This window comes from Mytilus californianus, unplaced genomic scaffold (genome assembly GCF_021869535.1).
Source record: "Mytilus californianus isolate M0D057914Y unplaced genomic scaffold, xbMytCali1.0.p SCAF_7, whole genome shotgun sequence".
Taxonomy (NCBI): Eukaryota; Metazoa; Mollusca; class Bivalvia; order Mytilida; family Mytilidae; genus Mytilus; species Mytilus californianus.
Window position 1 is genome coordinate 19951187 of NW_026262723.1, and position 7171 is coordinate 19958357.

Here is a 7171-nt window from a genome sequence, read left to right on the forward strand (position 1 = left end):
TATTGTATGCTCTACTTTTGCAATAGTTTATGGTAAACAGTTTAATATCAAGTTTTATCGCATCCCAAAGAAGATGCAAATCCATAATTGTGTCTTGCATGATAGTCTTATATTTTGCAATTATTATTTCTATTTCTTTACAATATTCATTTTCTTCTAGAATAGAATTGTTTAATTTCCAGTATCCCGGGCCTTTACTTTCGGCAGTTACGCTTTGTAATTTGATAGATACGCCTTGGTGGTCTGTACTTTTTATTAATGCGGGTCTAATATCACTTGATTTTGTATTAAGTACAAAGTCTTTATTTATTAAAAAGTAATCAATTCGACTTGCTTGACTGAAATTTTGTCTTTTCCAGGTGAACTGAATTTTTTGGGGGTTTAAATATCGCCAAATATCAATAAGATTGTGCGTTTTAATTAAAGTTTTTAAACTATTCACTGGTTTTATATTTTTACGTTTATCGCAAGCGAGTTTTCTATCTAAGTTTGACAGTGCATCATTCATATCACCTCCTATTATGACAGTTCCAATTGCATAATTATTTATGAAATCAGACAGATTTTTATAAAACTTGTTTCTTTCAGTTTCTATGTTTGGTGCATAGATGTTAATAAGCGAATAAATAATGTTTTCTATTTCTATGTTTAACATTAGTATTCTGCCGTCTTTGTCTTTGTTTTCATTGATTACTTTGCATTCTAGTCTATTATCAATTATAATAGCTACACCTTTACTTTGGGTTGTACCATGACTAAAATAGAAATGGTTACTAGTTTCAGTATATCATTTTTGTTCTATATTTTCGTCAAAATGACTTTCTTGTATAAAAGTTATAAGACTTTTTTGATTTTTTATCCACTGATAAAATCTTGCTCTTTTCTCTTTATCTCTGAGTCCTTTGACGTTAAGCGTGCAAATATGGATGTCTTTTATCATACTGAGTATTGTTTTGATTGTTCTTAAATTTTTTATTTACTTTATTTAAAGTACGCTTGACTGGCTTGTAATTACTTTTTTGTTGATAGATTCGGAAGGTGTAATACGTGACAACCTGATGATAAAGGTGTTTAGAGTTGTCGAATTACTTATAATGCCATTCATAAAAATTTCAAAGGTGTTTACAATTTTGATTTTAATCTTAGGTGGTTTATGTATTCTTTCCTTCCTAAGCATACTTTTACTTTTAAAAAGTATGGATACAAATACACGTTGTTCTTTTTTTTTTCTTCACACATACACACTTGTTATTTGTATAGTTATATTTTTCTGGGACTTTAAATTTAGATTTTTTTATGTCATTTGCTTTTTTTTTGAAAGATAACTAGTTTAGTTGAAGTCCCCGGGTGCCGTGTATGGTAGTTTAACATGATTGTTCTTACTTTACATATAAACTTTATGATGTTTTCTGATCTTATACATGTTATAAGAGTTTTACATACTGGGCAATGTATATAATATATAAATACGAGTATATAACAATAGCGCAGGCAGACAACCCATGCGCGTACAAAGTGGGTATCATACAAACTGTAACACATGTATGATAAAAACAGAGAATACCTATACGATGTTAAATAGTCTTTTGGTTTCTCTGTTGTGTTCTCGTAACAAATAATATACAACAAATTACATACTAACCAATATCTATATAGCTGTAAATGTACCCATTGCGTAATAGTAATACCACAAGTTCTAAAACATAAATTCCTTCGTTTACTACACGATTTCATTACCGTGTTACATAACTTTTGTTTCTGTACCTTAATACATCTAACTACAAACAGTATCGTCATGCAATAATAATATGAAAAATTATTTTTATAAATATGTATTACTTTAGTTACTTTAATTGAAATAATTTCAGGTTTATTAGAACAGATTAGACAAGCGGTACTTGTCAGAACAGCTAATGTAAGTATAGTCGTTGTTTTCATTTCTTTAAATACTTTTTGTTGTGATTTTATTACGTTATACTTGTTGCGAATAATGTTTGTTTTGTTACTAAAAATAGTTATGGGAAAACCCATTTTTGAAAATGTATTTGAGTTACATTTCTTTAAGGTAAATGTGTTGATAAAATACAAAAGTGCTTGTATCATCAATGTTAACATTTTTAGAGTTAGACAATTAAGATAGCATTTGCTTTTATGTTGATACTGAGTGTATGACATATTGAATGCACTTGTGTTATTATGCTTTGGTAATAAATGATAAATGACAATCAAAAAGACTATATACAATATATACAATGACATTATTTTTTTTCTACTTTTTTTATGTTAAGATAAAAGATATGTTTTAATTATTTGATTAAGTTTTTGAAGACTTGTTTTCTCTATCTTGATCTGGTGGAGTTGGTGGTGTTCTTCCTTTCAGAGCTTCTTGTCTTCTATTTGGAGTAGTAAATCTGTTAATGTCCAATTGTCTTTGACTTGTTCTTTCCTTTGCTGGTTTATCAGTATTTTTAGCTTTTGAGTCTACACTTTGCGAAATGCTTTCATTTTTTTCTGACATGTTTTTCTTCTTTCTTTCTTTTTTCATTTCTTGGGCTTGATCTTTTTTGTCATTTGTAGTTACTTTCCTGTTCTGTTCCAAAATTGCACTTGGTTGTTTAGAAGGATCTGTACATTCATCAGTTGTGTCGCATTCTTGGTTGCTTTGATTTGTAATTTCTTCTATGTGCTCATTTTGTTCTGTTTCTTGTCTTGTAGAGTCATGTATAATAATTTGGTTTTCCTTTTCTTGTTGGTCTTTTGTTTCTTTTTGCTTCATTCTTTCCAAAAAGGTGGGACATTCTAAAAATTTGTGGCCTGACTTGTTGCAGCCCCTACACACCCATTCATTGGGACAGTCACTTGTAAAGTGGCCTTTCTGGAGGCATTTACTACAAATAAATAGAGTGTTTTCATCTATCTGTCCAAAGTGTGAAACCCTAGCTAGGTATTTCCCGAATTGCATTGTCTTGGGTAATTGTTTTTCAAATTTCTCACAAAAAAATACTCTGTCTCCTGTCTGGCAGTTTGTCATTTTATTGTCAACTCTCAGCCTTTCTCTGTATAATGAAATGACTTTTATGTTTCTCATCTCTAATTCTCTCTGTATCTGACCATCATCAGCAGACAATGGCACATTTTTTACTCTGACTTTTCTTAGGTTGCTTTTGTAGTTTGGATTGTTTGGGTTGTGGGGAAGAAGGGGGATAGTTTTTCCTCTGAGAACTACTCCTTCACCTAGGAGTTTAAGTCTGTCTTCTTCTGTATCTAGGTATAACCTCCACATTTTGCCTATTCTCTGAATTCCCTTTATGTGTTCTCTTTTTATTGACATTGCCATCCCTTTGAATATTTCTGTGTGGGAAAGCCAGAGTTCTTTGGCTGGGTTTGAGGCTCCAAATACGTCTGTTTCTTTAATGAATATTGGTTTGACACCGTTTGTATCGTTTGTATCATTTGCATCATTTGTATCTGTATTAATTGTTAAGTTGCCAGCAGTTACTTTTGCATATGTTGGCGCCATGTTGTTTACATTGTCAGTCAAGTCGGATATATTTTGACTGGTTTTTAAGTGTTGATCATCGCAGTATGGGTTGGTTTGCAAAGATTGCATGCTACATATGTCACTTTCCCATTCATTCTCCCAATCTTTAGACATTTTGTTGTTTTGTTTTCACAAAAATTCAATTTTTATATTAGAGTTCTCACCACAAGAGACCTTGGTATCAGGGGCGATAATCCTTTTTCGGGGAGGAGGTTTTTTTTGCGGATTGAATATGCATCATGTTCATGTTTATCTGTTGGTACACATGATTTTTGTTAAGTTTAGTGGCTTCGCAGTACGAAAATTTATTTTCACTTGTGTTTACAAATGTTTCATACATTTTGTGTTGGAGAATAATCATTTTCATCCTGTCTTGTGCAAGATCATTTATTGTCAGCTCTAACTAGGCCAGGATCTTTTTTATTTTCCATTCAATTTCTTAATTATTATTGTCATCTAGTAGACATTAAAAGAAAATGAATATTATTTTCTAAAATACTATACTAATGACAGCTTGTTTATGTTGCCAAATTAATCAGGAGCACTGTTACATGTAGTGTTCATAAAAGAAACAAAAATCAGAATAATTGTCTCATCTATATGTAAACTCAGTTCATTCAATAAGCAATGAATATTCTTTAGAATGAAAGATGATGAAATAAAATACTTTTTGGATATACATGTATGTTCATCCCAAGGGTTGAATGTAGTATAGAAATATATATATTATGTAGCAAACTTCAGTATTGGGACGTCCGTTTGTCTGTGTGTGATATATATATATATATATATAAATACGCAGTCACATCAAGTCAAAATTATGTGGTTAAATATGATGTCTCGTATACAATGAGTGTCACACTATCAGCACGTTAAAGAACCCTTCAATAATTCTCAGAGGAGTACGCAGATGGCCTGTTGCAAGGTAAATTTTCTGCCCTAATTTAACGTACCTTCATATACCCGGCTGAGGTTCAACATTCCCGCCTACCTTGCAGATACATTTTGAGTTATTTATTGATTTGCTCTCGTCCTGATTATGCATGACAGTATTGCAATCGGACGTTAGAGCAACACTCAATCAATAAGTCGGATATACGTTCTTATTTCTCCATATATGTTCGTATTCAGGATAACCGTTTCATGAATGCCCTCGTGTACTCGAAGACTTTATGATTTAACCTATCTAAAAAAAGGTATGAGTATTGCGCCTCATCATCAAGTTATGTCATCTTTTGTATTTGAGTTAGCTTGATTGATTAGGGGAAAAGACAGTTTTTATTTTTATTTCATAAGTATGTATTAGTTATTTTTCCGGATACCTCTATTTTGGTTTTTTAGTTTTATTAGTAAAATGACACTAAGTACGACCAAACAAGTAGCATGTTCTTGAAGAAAAAATGAGCGCCTTCCGTTCTGAGAGTCACATATGAGGACTGTGAAAGGAAAATATAACATAACTACTAGTGGTTGTTTAAAGACATTGACTACCAATGAGGGTATCGCACGGTCGGTGTATTTTTTTTTTCAAATATTTTTGATTTCGTCATTTTTAAATATAAAAAGTAAAATCACAAAAAGTCCATAATCAAATGGCAAAATCAAAAGTTCAAACACATCAAACGAATGGATAACAACTGTCATGTTCCTGACTTGGTACAGGCATTTTCTTATGTAGAAAATGGTGGATTGAACCTGGTTTTATAGTTAGCTTAACCTCTCACTTGTATGACAGTCGCATTAAATTCCATTATATTGAAAACGATGCGTGAACAAAACAAACAGACACAATAGGTAAAAATGTCAAAAATAAGGGTACAGCAGTCAACATTGTGTTATCATCTTAATCACTATAAAAACAGACAAATTTAACAAAGAAGCACTTAATAACTATAAAAACAAACAAATTTAACAAAGAAGCCCGTTTACTTTATTGATAATTTTTTGTCAGGAACCCAGACTATAGTTAATTTAAACGTTTTCTATCTTTTTTGTAAGCTTAAGAATAGAGTCAAATTTAACAAAAAGAATATTTGTATTTGAAACATGTGAGTGTTTTGTATATTATTGAAGATATCACAATTTTCGTTGCCAACTGTCCATGGAAATTATGCAATGTTCAGTGTGATACGTAAACTATCTCTTCATGCAGGCAATACATAATAGGCCATAACCATAAGAGAAACACAAACACTTATCATCCTTGTTCTACAGGAAATAATAAATACGAAGTTAAATATAACATTATTTATAGGCGATTTTTGCCATGGCATTGTCAGTTCTTTTTCGACTTGTGAGTTTGTACCCTAATGTATCTTTCGCCTTTCCATCTACAGGTGACAATAACTACACTGTCAACATTTGAATCTGGAGACTACATAATAAGTTATATTTCTTTTTACATTTGGCTAAAAGACAATTAAATATTACACACCAGGTCGTAGATGTTACGTATTTTATGTTATAAAACAAGTTCGTGTTGCTCAGTCTTTGGTTTTTTTATGTTGTGTTTTGTGTACTGTTGTTTGTCTGTTTGTCTTTTTCTTTTTTAGCCATGGCGTTTTCCGTTTATTTTGGACTTATGAGTTTAATGTCCCTTTGGTATCCTTCGCCTCTCTTTTTATAATATAACATAACTACGATGTTAAAGTTAGAGAAAAATCAATTACGAATACGCAATATTAAATGATGCCTACCCACCTGATACAACTTATGAACCGATTTTATAGAAGTACATGTAACATGTTTCGAATGTGGAGCAGTTTCAGCTTACCCTTCCAAAATCTAAGATCAACCCCAGTTTTTTTTTATTGGGTTCGTGTTGCTCAGTCTTTAGTTTCTATGTTGTGTTTTGTATACTAGTGTTTGTCTTAATGACGTTTTTCTGTTTTTGCCATGACATTGTCAGTTCGTTTTCGACTTATGAGTTTGTATATTCCCAAGGTATCTTTCGCTTTTCCTATCCTGGTGATAATAAATGAACTGTCACCATTTGAATATGGAGACTACATAATTTGATATATTCTAATTACATTTGGCTAAAAGACAATTAAATAATACACACTAGGTCGTAGATGTAACGCATTTTATGTTATAAAACAATTATAATAAAGTAATTGTAGATTACAAAAGAACACAAAATACAAAGGCATTCAACTGTCAAATTTTGAGTATGAAGGCTTCAAAGACTTTGATAGTTAAAGGGGCATTAGCTTCGAGATATAAAAAAAAAAACTGTAATATGATTTTGTTTTTGATCAATCATTAATGAAAGTGAAATAGTGGAATAATAATTCGCTTTTAGCAGCCAATTTGGTTCAATCTTGTCAAATCAAGCTAAGAAACATCGCCAATGAATTATTCAATTGCAAGTGAATAATTCGACCTCATTGAATCCGTTTTCATGTGACCTTCAATTTAACCCCTTAGCTAGAGATGGGTTACGCATGTATTCAGCTATTAAAAGGAAAATAATGTCAACATTGAAAGTCAAACAAAGATGAAGCCTTTGGTTGAGTGGTTCGATCCACCAAATAAAATCATTCTTATACAGGTAGGTAAAAATGATGATAAACATACTTTTTAACCTACAATATGAAATCAAACAGACCTAGAAAATTCCAATTGCAC